General features: G+C 33.8%; 1 protein-coding gene across 1 annotated transcript in view; it reads left to right on the top strand.

Annotated features, from left to right (window-relative positions):
* Positions 1-1,445: 1,445 nt before the first annotated feature.
* Positions 1,446-16,040, top strand: part of LOC143656893 (uncharacterized) — a 65,086-nt gene continuing 50,491 nt past the window's right edge. The window contains exon 1 of the mRNA XM_077128644.1: positions 1,446-2,470. The gene's annotated coding sequence lies outside the window, so the exon portion shown is untranslated. The remainder of the gene's footprint in view (positions 2,471-16,040) is intronic.

Below are 16,040 nucleotides of genomic sequence, written 5' to 3' on the forward strand. Positions count from 1 at the left end.
GAACTGTGAAGAGAATGATGGAGAAGTCCTGGAAAAATCACACAATCATCTCAATTGATGCTAAATAAGCATTTGGCAAAAGTCAACATCCTTTTCTGATTAAAAAACACTTCAAAAGATGGGAATCAAATATAACTTTTCCAATATGATGAAGGGCATATATGAAAAACTGACAGCCAGCATCATACTCAATGAAGAAAGATTGAAAGCAGTCTTCCTAAGATCAGGAACAAGACAAGGATTCCCACTGTCACCACTATTATTCAACATTTTACTAGTAATTCTAGTTAGAGCAATCAGGTTGTCAAAGAATAAATGGCATCCAAATTGGAAAGGAAGACAAAACTCATTATTTGCAGATCATATGATACTATTCTTGGAAAGGCCTGAGAAAATGACAACAAAGTTACTTGGACTAATATGCAAATTCAGCAAGTTGGAAGGATACAAAAATTAATGAGCAAAATTCAGTAACATTTCTATACACAAGAAATGACCTCAGGAGTCAGTTAAGAAATATTCCATTCGAAGTAGCAATTAAAAGAATCAAGTATCTAGGAATGAACTTAATTAGGGATGTAATGAATATGAACATAGAAAACCACATAACATTGCTAGAAGAAATCAAAGAATATCAAAAAAGGTGGAAAGACATTCCCCACTAGTGCAAAAGAAGGTTAAATATAATTCAAATGTCAATTCTATCCAATTTGATCTACAGATTCAATGCAGCAGCAATCAAAATTGGAGCAACCTACTTTGCTAGCCAAATGACATGGAAAAATAATATGGCCCCATACATGATATGAGCTGAGAAGGAAGGCAATAGCTTTGTGGCCAGGGGTACTTATATATTTATCCCCAAGTAATTCAGACCCAAATAGAACACTTAGCAAAGCTCTACAAGTCTGAGGGTATAATCTAAAGAATTGGCAAAAAATCCAGGCATAGATGACCCCCTCATGGATTGTTTTAAAAAAAACCAGTCTAAGAAATGGAAAGGGCTGGCACTATCCATGTTAACTTGTTTAATCATCCTAGCTGAGGTACTCATAGCAATTGAGTGCTTCATTATCCCATGTGCCTGAAGATTATTTCAGAGACTCATTGAGGCTGCCTTAACAAAGCAAATGTCTGTCCAGTACAATTTCCTTTAAAAAGAAAATCCCTATAATGAAAAGTGTGAAAATGTTCTTATCAAATTTGAAGAAAGAATAAAATGTATAAACTAAAAAAGTTCTAAACGGAAGAGGGGGAATTTGTAAGAAAAATAAGTTTAGCTTTCACACAAGATGGTACAAAAAAGGGCTGCAGAACAACTCAAGGAGCAGGGAAGGAGAGCACCTCTGATGTAAGCCTAGAATTGGCACCAAAAAAGTAGAGAGAAGTTTAAATAAATAATGGCCAGGGTCATAGAAATGTAAAGAGTAATAAAAAGCAGGAACCTTCTGCAGGAAATTTGGTTAGACTATCTGCATAGATTGTATGTTCTGAAATATCCAATCAATGGAGAAATAGGAGAGGGGTCTGCATGCTAAGCTTAGGATATAAATACCTGTGACATTCTATTGTTTGGAGCACCAACCACCATTTTTTGGTGGGGCACCCATTCTTGCAAGATTGTGAAGAAATTGTTTTTCTTCACAATCAGGTGAATGCTTATTCTCTTTCAAGTATTGTGTACTTTCTAACACATGAGTCAGGTTCCAAGGAGTAAGTTGTGGAGGAGAGCCTTCAGTCACCCCTAATTATGACTTAAGCAGCCACCTGCTAAACTTTTATGAACCATGCAACTCTGTGTACCCTGAGCTGGGAACATGGGATTGGGCCTGCCATGCTTCCAGGTGTCAATAAGATAATGGGCAGGTCACCTAACTCGATGTCCAACAATTTCATCAACAAAACTGTGGTTATCTCTTAACTGGACAGGGCAGAAAGTTGGTGCAATGGAGGTAGGAATGACTGTGGCTAGGTGGGGCCAGCAGAGAGCCCCATGGGAGGTCACAGATACATTTTGTGATGCACCAGTTTTCTCCTGGACTTGTGCAGACAGGTGGGGGTGGGGGCAAAGGTGTGATGTGAACAGGAGTCAGGACATAGAGGGGACTCCAGAGCTCTTGCTCTTTCTTCAGGTCCTTCTTTCTGAACCTTCAATATTGACTGTGCTGAGATGTTCACTTCACCCAGCCTCAGTCTCTGGACATTGAACAGTCTGAATACAGTCTCAGTTAGTCATTGAGGAAGTAGGCACATTTTCACAATGAAGCAGAGCCCAAAACTTCCTGCTCTGTGGACCACCGGCCAGCAGAGGGAGCGCGAAAACACTTTTTCTGACCAAACCATGCCGGAAACACCTCCTGGCTCATTTCCTCCACTAGGCGCCACAACCACAGGAAGGACAGGCAGTTTCTTCCTGTGGGACCCACGGAGGAGGCGCCCTTAGTCGTGGAGTACTTGGGCCACGTGCAATGTGAGTAAATAGCTTCTTGTTCATGCTGAGCCTGAGCAAGGGACTTTGTTGCTGTTCTCTGAGGTTTATTTCTAAATAGCAAGCACAGAATCTTCATTTTATGCTCTCTTTTCATGTAGTTCATTCTCTACTTTCTTAACAAGAGGTATATTAGCAAAGCGTCTGCTCATCGGGAGTTTTGCCAGGTCAGAAACTGGGATTATTTTATGGAATCTACTCTTTCTAGTGACAATCCTAATAGAGATACACAGAGAGGGGGAAATCATTCTAAAATACCGAAATTGATACATAAAATGTACCAGCCTTCCAGTGGAGTAGTTGAGGGACCAGCTGAGCCACATGTCAGAGTCCGAAGTGAAAGGGAAAATGGTATATGACTTTGTTATTTACTTTTTTGTTTAATTTTTCCTGAAAAAATTCCGTAGTTGAAAAAATGTTGGAGTTTACAAGTAGGGTAATACAACTCGCAATATTAATGTTAAATGTTATTCACCCCAAATTTCATCATTCAAAATAATTTTGCTTTCATGGTTTTAATAAAAGCAAACTTTTGAGTAAAGTTTTTGAAATATACTTTTAAAATTTTTCTGTTTTCAAATGCTACATTTTGCAATTTCTTTTGACTAAGTAATGATCTTAAGTTGCTTTTAAGTTTAGCTCACTAAAATATTTTAGTTTTAGTGTGACTGATACTATACTATTTATAAAGGTAGACGATGTAGGTGATAATTGCAAAGAATGAGAATGACCTATATGTCCCTGAATTGTACACTTTAAATTGCTTATTTGCCATGTGAATTTAGCAAATATGCAGATTTCAAGTGTGGATATGCTTGCCTTGAGTCAAATTCATGCATGAACAGAAATTAGTTTTTGATACTCAAGACACTATTGTGATTTTCAATACCTAGTATTGCATACTGTTTAAATCTACTTAAGATGAAATTTGTGCAGCACTTAAATTATCAGTTTATTGAAGAGCCGTGTCAGAGGCTGTTTTTTGTTTGTTTGTTCTTGTTTTTTGTCATTCAGATGTGTTCACTGAAACTAAATTTCTCCTGTAGAAAATTTAAACTCTGAATCTGCACTTAGTTTAATTTTGTATATTTCCTTGGAAAGATAAAATCAGTAAGTCTACAATCTCATCATTTTGTATATGCCTATTTCTTGTAAGGGTCACTATTTTAAAGGTTATGAATCATTTGCAATTTTTTTCTTTCTCTACTTTGAAATTTGAAAATATATTTATGTCTAGTTAAATTTTTTTTCTAATGATATACACTGAAGGTGGACTAGGTCTAAGAACAATCCACCTGTGTATATTGTTTGGATTTTTGTTCAGATTTATTAACTAATTTCTCTTGGTGCAGTGTATCATCTCAGACTAATAAGTCTCAAAAATGTTCGTAATCAACTTTTCACAGTTCCCTAATTACATGTGTTACCCTCCCAGCTTGGCACGTAAAAAGTAGACCCTCACATTTGATAGCCTGTGGCACTTCTCCACCTTGCAAATCCCTGATGTGATCAAGTCACAGCCTCATTCCCCTAATATCTACCAAAATTCACTAATATCTATCAAAAGAATGCAAAGGTGGGTATGTGTATGAGGGTAGTTCAGTAGTTCTTGCCTGCATGCAGGAATCCTGGGTTTGATTCCTGGTCCTTGCACTTCCCAAATAAACAAACAAGCAAGCAAACAAATGGGAAACCAAACCAAACAAAAAAGTTCAACAAATGGTGCTGCTATAAAGGGATACTCACATGGGAAAAGAATGAAATGTGACCCCTGCCATACTGCATACAAAGAATTAAAAAAGACTACTGAAGTGGAAAGAGATAGATAATCCTGAGAAGCACACATACATAGAAAGGCAAAAAAAGCCAAGTGCAGAAATATAACTAAAATCTGATCCACCTCCTGAAAGCCTAGTGAGCCAAAAAATTCTGGAGTAGCACATCCCTGGTTTAGAGAATGGATTTATATAATATATGGTTTTCTCCATGTCTTTCAACGTGGGTTAAAATACAGTCAGTCTCCAAAATATGCAGCAGAGGAAGGACTTTTTGTGTGAAACTGAAATGCAAACACCTCACTATTTCCACAAAGAGTGCAAATTATTCAGGACACCAATGACATGCTGCGATTATTATAATAATGACACATTTACTATGTAATAACATCCAAACTCTTAAAAGGCTGATTGCTTCAAAAATTTGGATGAATTGCATTTAGGTAGATTTGAGTACTTTAGTGCCATGAGAGTGAAATGAAAGTTTTATTTTTATTTCACAAAATTGCATACTCTTTCATTTTCATATCTGTATTATAGGGAGATAAATTATACTTTTTTTTTGAGATGTTTTGCAACTCAGGCATTATGGAAAGAAACATAATTACATATTTTATAATAGAAAGTCCACACTCAATATGAAGAAAGGAATAAGAGCCCAAGCATCTGCTCTGGAGAAAAAATAAATGTAGGCTACTGATGACTTTTTAAAAAATAATCTTGAAATCTACCATGTAGAACATCTGATTTTGTAAACATTTCCTTTTCTTTTTGCTACTAATGTCATTATTATTCAATATTGTATTGCTTCTGGTAAAGAAATGTATTAAGACTAAAAGTTTTATATAATTAATATGTGTTGGTTGTCTTTTGCCAAGAATATGTTTGCAGACATAGAAAGCACAAACTTCTAGAGCTTAAAAGCAAAATGAAAATTAATCAGACAATTAGATAAAATGGCTACCTGCAATAATAATAATAGTTTTTTTCCAAATTAGCAATAGACTGGAGAACAACTAGCAACAACTAGAAATGGAAGTTGAAGGAAATGGTCTATTCACAACAGTAACATAAACAATAAAATAAATTTAACAAGAAAAGTCCCATGTGAAGAAAACCATAAAATACTTGAAAGAAACAAACAGCATTCTGAAAGAATGAAAATACATACCATGTTCTCAGAAGTCATGTGACATTGATACTCATTCCCCCAAAAAAGAGTTTATAAAGGGAATGATTTCCAATTAAGGACCTAATAGGGTTTTGGGGGATGTTGGGAGATGGACATGGGTGATTTTAAAGTAATTTATTTTGAAATAATATCAAATGATATAAAAAATTGCAAGAGTGGGTACAAAGATTTGCTGATCCCATTAAGAAGTTTCTCCAGCTGTTAGGATTTAACCATATTTGATCATGAACAAACATTTCATAAATATACTCCATTGTATTTATTGGCAAAACAAAGGCATATTCCTAAAAAACTTCAAATCAGAAATCAACTTTGATTCAATGCTATAAACTCACTTATAGACCCCTTCAATTTTTATCCATTGTTCCCCCCTTCTCAAACTCTCTAAAAATATCTATTTTTTCCAGTTAATTTCAATATGGAAGTCTCCTGAGGTTCTGTTATTTTTACATCTTTGACAAATTTAAGGAGCACATATGACCCAACCTTCATCTGCTCAGTGTTCCCTTTTGAGATTTAGGCCCAATATTCCCAGTAGAAACCCAGCTTGAAGCTATGCTTTACTTACTGCATTCAATCAAGCATGATCAGAGATCCACTTTCCTCACACATCAGTGATGTGACTTTTATAACCTGTTAAATTTCTTAAAGTTCTTCCATATGCAAAAACATGCTTTCACTTTGTATTATAATGTCATTTTATGAAGACATATTTTGAGATTATATCAATACTGTGGTCTCCATTCATCCTCCACTCACAATCCTTTCAACCCAGTCAACCACCCTCTAATGGTTGCCATCTGGTCATATTTTCCATTTCCAACAGTGATCTATATTTTATTTGGCTTTCTGCCTTACAAAGGGTTTGCTTGCTCACTGGCTATGTTACAGCACTCAAACATCATGCATTCTATTTTATTCAATGTATTCTCATCTGTTATTTATTTAATGCTTAAATTGTACCAGATTACACTAGTGGGATCTCCTGCAAGATGATTCAAGTGAGGCCTCAAGTAAGTCACTTTTCTTAGTCTAGGTGAGATTCAAGAAGAGAGGATCAAATTATACTTGATTTCAATTTCCATATTGCATCCTATGATACAGGTCTTATTTCTTTCATTAAGGTTTGTAGGCATCCATCTTTGAATATTTAAAATTCACCAGTGCCATTCTAAATTTTCTCTTAATGTACCCCTTTAGTCCTAATGTCAATGTATCCTAAACCTAAAGGGCTCACCTTGGACACAGATATCTCATCATGCCATTTTTCTTTAAATTTGTCAATGCATGCACTGTTCTTAGAACAAGGACTATAGGGATTACAATTGTCCTCAGACCCTGAATTCTTCTCTCTGTCACTCTTTGCCATCCAGTCTACCCCAATTGCCTGCAGTCATTCCACTCTCAATTTCTGCAAAGAACAGTCTGTTGTTGCTGAGATTTTGTGCATTTTCTCATTAAACTAGTTTGTATACCAGGCAAATTTTCTAGGACTTTGCCCAGCTCAATACTTTAAATTTCACCAAAAGCACATCTGTTCTTTCCAAGAAGATTGTCCCATCCCAAAAATGATGTCCTTTGATACTATGTACATAATTAATATTGACATTTTTTAACTTTAAATTATCCTTTGTAAACTAAACTTAAACACCACAGGGCAGACAATTGACTGTTTTGTTTGCCTGTATATTTGCATTGACCAACACAGCCTTGACTCAAAGAGATTATTAATTCCTTTAAAAATGTTGCATAATAACTAAACTAGAAAGACAAAAGGTAACATGAAATTATGGATAACATAAAAAGTAGAATACATGATTACATAAAATACCTGCTTTTCAAAAATATGCACTTTTTAAATAAGTGAATTTTTAAGAGTAAATATTGTAAAGTGAACAAGGTGGGTTTCTAGGAATTGGCCATCTTGACAAAGATGTCTAATCTGTTGGGGCAGAAATGTTTGTAGTGTTTTCTTAAAACCCATTTTATTTCTGTGAGGTTGTTAGAAATGTCACCACTTTTGTTGCTAACTTTAATGAATTGTTTCTTCTCTCTTTTATTCTTTATCTAGCTATCAGATTTTCAAATTTGTTGATCTTTTCAAAGACCAACTTTTAGTTGTATTGATTCTGTTGTTTTTCAGTTCTCTAATTTATCTGTGATCTAATCTTTATTTCCTTCCTTCTACCAGATTTGGGTTTAGTTTGCTCTTCTTTTGCTATTTCCTTAAGTTGTAAATTCTGGTATTAATTTAAAATTGTTATTCTTTTTAAATACAGTTTTTTTTGCATGGGCAGGCACCAAGAATTGAACCGAGGGCTCCAGCATGGCAGGTGAGAACTCTGCCACTGTGCCACTATGCCCACCCTAAATACAGGTGTTTATGGCTAAATTTCTCTATTAGCAAGATTTTCAGTGCATCCTATAAGTTATGTTGTGTATTCAATTTTGTATATCTCTAAGTGTTTTCTAATATTCCTCATGATTTCATCTGTGACCCTTTGTTGTTTGAGCATGTCGTTCAATTTCCACAAATTTGTGGAACTTCCCACTTTCCCTTTTGTTATCAATTTCTTATGTCATTTCACTCAGTCAAAGAAGTTACTTATGTTTTCAGTGTTTTTTATATAGGTTATAGGGTAACATATGATCTATTCTGTGAATGTTCCACATGGACTTCAGAAGAATGTATATTCTGCTGGAACTAGTTGGGTTATAGTGTTGTTTAAGTCCTTTATTTCCTTATCAATCATCTGTCTAGTTTTTCTATTCATTTGTGAAATGGAAAATTGAACTCTCCATCTATTATAATAGAACTATCTATCATAATAGAGAGTTATATGTCCATCCAAATAGACACATATTTATTTTTTCCTCCATATATTTTGGTGCTCTGCTGTTCCTTGCATATAAGTTTGTAATTTTTACATGTTCTTGATATGTTGACACTTTCATATATATACAAAATATAGTTCTTTGTTTTTTATAACTATGGTTGTTTTAATTTTTATCTTTTATTCTAGTGTACCTATTTAATTTCTAGGTATTACTTGCATGTAGTATCTCATTACTGTTCTCTATTCCTTCATTTTCAACCTCTCTGTCCTTTGTATCTAAAGTTGTTCTCTTACAGGCAATAGATGGTTGCACCAAGCTCTGTTCTAAGTAAATAATTTCTTTAAATGAAAATTTATTAAGATAAATGAGAATAGAGCATGGCATAGTGTATAAAATTACTTACAATGAAAGTCATAAAACTTCCATTTTAATTGATTCTATGTGTATTTTTTATTATTAAATCCTCCATTATTTTGTAGTGTGCCTTTTTAATTCCTTTCTTGTTTCACTTTTTCCTTTAATGTTACTGAAATAATTTCTAAATTACAGGGTATTCTAGTTTGCTAGCTGCCAGAATGCAATATACCAGAAACAGAATGACATTTAGAAAGGGGAATTTAATAAGTTGCAATTTTACAGTTCTAAGGTCATGAAAATGTTCCAATTAAAGCAAGTCTATAAAAATGTACAAATGAAGGCATAAGAGGTTACATTCACTTAAGAAAGGCCTATGAAGTTCAGGATTTCTCTCTCAACTGGAAAGAGGCATGGTGACTATGGCAATGCTTCTTGCTTTCCCTCCAGGCTTCTTGTTTCATGAAGCTCTCTTGGGGGCATTTTCCATTTTCGTCTCCAAATGTCTCTGGCTTGTGGTTCTTTTGTGGTTCTGTGGCTCTCTCCTTGTTCTCCACTTTCCTCAAAATGCTTCCTCTTTTAAAGAATTCTAGTAAACTAATACGTACCCATGTGGAATAGATGGAACCACATCTCTATGGAGATAAGTTCCCAGCATACAGTGCTGGATAGGACTCAAAGAAATAGCTGTCTCCAGAAGCTTGGGTTAGATTGAAGCATGGATTTTCTAGAGTACATAAATCCTTTAAAACTGGCACACAGGGCAAATGCAAAAAATAGTGAGTATCAAAACACAACCCTGCCCCTATATCCTGATTTAGTATTTTTTATATTTTGCCACATTTGTCATTCCTTCTTTCTTCCTTTATGTCTTTCTCCTTCCTAAACATTTGAGTGTATCCTGGATACACCATTTTCCTTGCACACAATACTTCTATGTAAATATTCTTAGAACTAGGATAATCACTAATGGAACTGCCTTATGTAGAGTTAACAAGTTATAGACATTAATATTGTTACAGGGCATATGTCCAACAAGGTCTTTTCAAGTCTTTTCTCCAATATTAGATCCATCTTGGGGCAAGAAAAGAGACAGTATTACATGTATGCTGTATATATGTTTCCACAATTAAAAAAAGAGCAACAAAAGAGACAAAGACAATTTTTGTATTCTGGAAACATATATACAGCATGAATGTTACCATCTCAAACACTCCTAAGAATAGCATTCACTGAGATTAGTTACATGGACAATGTTGGACTATGCTCACCACCATTCATTTCCAGAACCTTTCCTTTACCCTAAACAGAAATTCTGTAGCCATTGTGCATCAATTCACTATTGTCTATCTATCCTGCACCAGATAAGCTCTAATCTATTTTCTGTCTCTGAACTTGCTTATTTCAGTTATTCAAATGAGTGAAATCATACAATATGTCTGTATGTGCCAGACATTACATTCATTGTGATGTCTTCTAGTTCATTCATGGTAGCATGTGTCAGAACTTCATTCTACAGCTAAATAATATTCCATTGTATGTTTATATAACACATTTTATCTCCTCTGTTGATGCATACTTGGGTTGCTTCCACCTTTTAGATGTAATAAAAATGTTTCTATAAGTATTGCTCTACAATTATATGTTTGAGTTTCCTGTTCTTTAGGGAATATATCTTTAAGTAGAATGCCAGGTCAGATGTTAGTTGTATGTTTAACTATTTGAGAAATCTCCAAACTCTTTCACACAGTGGTTGCATCATTTTATATTCCCACCAGAAATGTACAACGTTTTCTAATTCACTGCACCTTGTATTTATTTTTAATATTAACCATTTTCATGAGTGTGAAATTTATATATCATTGTGATCTATTTAAAACTTGTTCTTGTGGTACCAATTAAACTACTCAGTTTCCCATTTAACCACTTTCAAATGGACATTTCAGTTGGATCAATTACATTCATGACATTGTGCTACTATCACCAATATCCATTATCCCACTTCTTCATCACCTCAAACAGAAACTTTCTACTCATCAAACAATAATTCCTTTTCCCTCTGTACACATCCAGACTTTGGTAACAACATAATTTTGTAACACAGCAGCCATTTGTCACTATGAAATTTCTTTCTTTCAGTTATTTTGTATAAACAAGTTCATACAATATTTGTCATTTTGTGTCTGGCTCATTTTACACAACATGTCTTCATGATTCATGCATGCTACAGTATATATCAGATCTTCATACACTTTTACAGCTGAATAATATTCCATTGTATGTATACCACTTTTAAAAGTTTTTATTCACACACTGTACAATTGATTTTAAGTATACAATCAAAGTCTCTTTGTATAATCACATAGTTATGCATTCATCATCACTTTTAATATGAGAACATTCTCACTTCTTCCAAAAGAAATACCATACCCTTTATATCCTCTTATTATTGACAGCTAGCTTTGGTATGGTGACTTTGTTATAATTAATGAAAGAATATTACAGCATTACTGTTAACTACAGACCTTAGTTTGTAAGAGAATATTAATTTTATTTTGAATTAATTTTCTATTTTTATTTTTTTAATTTTTAATTTTATAATGTAACATATATACAAAGCAAAGAAAGACAAAAGCAATAGTTTTCAAAGCATTTGTCAACAAGTGGTTACAGGACAGATCCCAGAGTTTGTCTTGGGCTACCATATCACCATTTCAGATTTTCTCTTCTAGCTGCTCCAAAACATTTGTATACCACTTTTTGTTTACTCATTCATCTATTAATGGACATGGGTTGCTTCCACTTTTTATCTCCTTTGAACAATGCTGCTGTAACCATTGGTATACCATATTATCAGTATCCCTACCTTTTGAGTTTATACCATGAAGTTGGATTGTTAGGTTATATGGGAATTCCATCTTCAACTTTCTGTAGAACTGCCAAACTGGTCTCCATAGTGACTATACCATTTTACAGTGCCACTAGCAATACTATCAGGATCCCTATTTCTCTGTATCTTCATCAAAATTTATTATTCTTGACTTGGTTGGCAATAGCTATGTAGAGGATGGAAAGTGGTATTTCATTTTGCTTTTGATTTGCATTTCTCTGATAACCTATGGTGTTGAATATTTTTTATTTACTATTGGCTATTTGTATTTTCTTTGGAGAAATTCTACTTAAATCAGTAATGAATCTATACTGTCCTAGGTGTTGCTGCATTGGGAAGTTTTCAATAACTGATGTAATACTTAATTATTCTTGGTCTTTTTGAGATTGTATTTCTTATTGAGTCAGTTTAGTCAATTTGTGTGTCTCTGGGAATTTGTCCATTTCATGTGCTATCTAATTTATTAGCATACAGTCATTCTTAATATCCTCTTACAATCCCTTTTATTTCACTATTTCCCCTTTCAGTTCAAATGATTTTTGTTTTTTGTGTCCTCTCTTTTTGTTTCTTTATCAATCTATCTAATCTTTGTCATGAGTCTGAGTATTTTGTATTTTCCTTTTCATTCATCTTAAGATTTTCCAAATTTCCTGGTGATTTTTTTCTTTGCCACATTGGTTTCTTATGAGTCATTGTTTAATTTCCACATATTTGTAAATTTTCATATTCTCTTGTTACTGATAAGTAGATTAATTTCATTTTGTTTGGGTAAGCTCCTTTATATGATTTCAGCCTTCTAAAATTTGTTGAAACTTGTATTCCAATGTGTTTTTGATATAATATACAGTCTGTCCTAGGGAATGATCCTTCTTCACTTCAGAAGAATACTTACTCTGTTGTTTTCAAACTATTTGTGTAAACTATTTCTCACACTCTCCCTCTCTATTTATGTTATATATGACCATATATGTCTGTTGCATCTACTTGGTACATATTATTATTCAAGTCCCCTTTTTCTTTTGGCCTTCATTGTGGATGTGCTAGCCATTATTTAAAGTGATTTTTGAAATCTTCTACTATTAATATGGAATCACCTATTTCTCCCATCAATCTGTGAATGTTTGCTTCACATATTTCAGCCTCATAATTGTTATTTACATGTGTTTTTATCCTCAAATTTTATTGCAATATATTGACATATCATATATGTATACATCTCACAGTAGCATCCTCTCATTGTGCAATCATCATTACACTTAGATTTAGAGCATTTTCATTGCTCCAGAAAGAAAAATGACACATAGACATATAAAACAGAAAAAGCAAATCATCCCATATCCCTTATCTCCTCTATTGTTGACCTCTAGTATTGGTGTGGTACACCTATTACTGTTGATGAAATAATATTAAGGTATTACTGTTAACTCTAGTCTGTAGCTGACAAAGGTATTTTCCCCATATATCACTTATATTAACTCTTTATACAAGCATTATATATTTGTAATATTTCATACAAGAAATTGATTATATTTGTAGTGTTAACTGGTGACTTACTATTTCTCTATCAACCCCTTTCAACCAAATTCACCTACAATAGAGAACTATTACTTATAATCCCAATAACAAGCTACCCTCACCTCTACACATTTCCAAATATTTAAGTTCAACCTGGTTAAAAATTCACTGTGCAATAGGTAATTGTCCCCCTCTTCTCTAACTTCTGACTATTTCTATGTACCCTATATTCTATGTTTTAAGACTGAGTTTACATATTCTATTTATGTTTGTAATGGATCCTTTTATCAATATAGATAGAGTCTTTCTTTGTTCCTCCAAAGAATATTTGACTTTTAGTCTATTTTGTCTGCTGAGTATTTAACCATCCCCACTCTATTTTGGTTACAATATTCATGGGATATTTTTTCATCCTTTCACTTTTGACTAATATGTGTCTTTGAATTTAAGGTGTGTCACTTGTAAGTAGAATAGGGTTCTCCCTTCCACATCACAGGGGTTAGGGAGCAAGTGGTGCCCCCACAATGTATAAAATCTGCATACAATTTTTTGGTCCTCTACTCATAACAGAGAAGAAGTCTGAATTTTTTTCTGCTTACAATAACGTATTGGCATTGAAAGATAACACATATTGATATTACATAATACTATACATAAATTTTATGCATTTCTGAGTTCCTAGATATTTTCTGTGTTGTCTAGTGGCCTTCATGTGTCAGCTGCAGCTTCTGCATAACTCCACTAAAGGTCCCATTTAATTTCTTATGCTAACCTGTGACATATTGAATACATGATGGAGAAAGTCATGATGAAGATGGGATTACTTAATTTCTGTTTGAGATATTTAAGACATTTACATATTTTTTAATACATGGCTAGGCATCAGGAAATGAACCCAGGACCCTTCCATGGCTGGCAAGAATGCTGCCACTGAGCCATTGTGGCCTGCCCTAAGACAGTTCCTTTTAAAATAACTCCTGGTAATTCAGGACTTCTGAAAATTTTTGTATTTGGTTTTTGTAAGTCACAATTTTTTGTACTTCAATTATTTCATCACTTCCTCCTTTTTACTTTAGTTGATCTTTTTTAATGAACCACTACAGAAATACTTCTCATTTCCTTTTTTGCATATTTTTCTGGTATTTTCTTTGTGATTACCATGGAGTTTAATTTAACATCCTGTATCTAATAATCTCTTTAGATTTTGATACCAACTTAACTTCAAGGTCATAAACAAACTTTGTTCCTATATTTCTGTATTCACCCTTCTTTATAAATTTCTTGTCACAAATTATGTGTTTATTCCTTTTGAGCCTGAAACCATTCATTTTCCATTACTTTAATGCATTTGCCTGATATATTCTGCATGTGGAGTTGCATACCAAGAATATAATAAAATAGTACTGAAATTTAAAATTACCATCATAATTTCCTTACTGGGGATCTTTTCATGCTTCTTTGATTATCTGTCTTGTATCCTTTCCTTTCACTCTTAAGAACTCACTTTGGTTTTGCTGGTAGGGCAGATCAAATGATGCTTCCTCAGCTTTTGTTTGTCTGAGAATATCTTAGTCTTTCCTTCAGTTTTGTAAAAGAGCTTCTCTAGATATAAATAGTGTTGCTTTATAATTTTTTTCAGTACTTTATAAATATTTTTTTCAGTGCCTTATGGTGTCCAAGGTTTATTTCTTTTATTTTTAAAGCACTTTTATGGAGATATATTCACACACCATATTGGTGTATATTCACATAACATACAATTCATCCAAAGTATACAATCAATGGCTCTCACAGTATAATCAACAACAATTGTGCATTCATCACCACAGGCAATTTCTGAATACTTTCATTCCTCCCAAAAGAAAATCTGATACATGTTATAGACCTTTATTATTGAAACTTAGCATTGGTGTGGTGTCTATTTTACAGTTGATAAAAGAATATTAAAATATTATTGTTAACTGTAGTCCATAGTTTGTTATAGGTATAGTTTTTCCCAGCTATCACCCTATTAGCATCTTGTGATAATGACATACATTTGTACTAGTTCATGAAAGAATATTCTTATCTTTTCACTATGAACAACTGTCATCATCTGTTTTTTTTTACATAGGAAGGCACCAGGAATTGAACCCAGGTCCTCTGGCATGGCAGGCAAGCATTCTTGCCTGCTGAGCCACCATGGCTCACCCTCATCATCTGTTTTATCTAACTTTCCTCCCAGTCACACACATGACACTAAATTTCCCCTTTTAACCACTATCACATAGCTCATCAGTTCTAATTAGAATCACAATAATATAGTACCATCATCACCTTTCATCCATTTCAAATTATTATGAATCAATGTAATAAAAAATTCTACAAAAAATATGCATCAGCTCCCCATTTTCTACCCTCCAGTGTCCTGGTACCTTATATTCTAGATTATGACTCTGATTTTGTTTATTATTAGTTCATATTAGTGAGATCATAAATATTTGTCCTTTTGTGTCTGGCTTACTTCACTCAGCATAATGTACTCAAGGTTCATGTGTGTTGTTACAGACATCAGGAATTCATTCCTCCTTACAGCTGAATGATATTCAATTATGTTTATTGTTTATCCCTCATCAGTTGATAAACATGGGTTGTTTCCATCTTTTGGCAGTTGCATATAGTGCTGCTATTAGCTTCAGTGTGCAAATGTCTGTTAATGTCCCTGCTTTCAGCACTTCTGGGTATATACACAGTAATGGTATCACTGCATCATATGGTAGTTCTTTATTTAGCTTCCTGAGGAATGGCAAAACTGTCTTCCACAGCAGATGCACCATTTTACATCCCCACCAGCAGTAAATGAGTGTCCCTATTTCTTCATGTCCTCTCCAACATTTGTATTTTTCTTGTTTTATTTAAATATTGGCCATTCTAGTAGGTGTGAAATGATAGCTCATAATTTTGATTTACATTTCCCTAATAGGTAGTAATGCTGAGCATGCCTTTGTG

Source organism: Tamandua tetradactyla, chromosome 15, assembly GCF_023851605.1.
Source record: "Tamandua tetradactyla isolate mTamTet1 chromosome 15, mTamTet1.pri, whole genome shotgun sequence".
Lineage (NCBI taxonomy): Eukaryota > Metazoa > Chordata > Mammalia > Pilosa > Myrmecophagidae > Tamandua > Tamandua tetradactyla.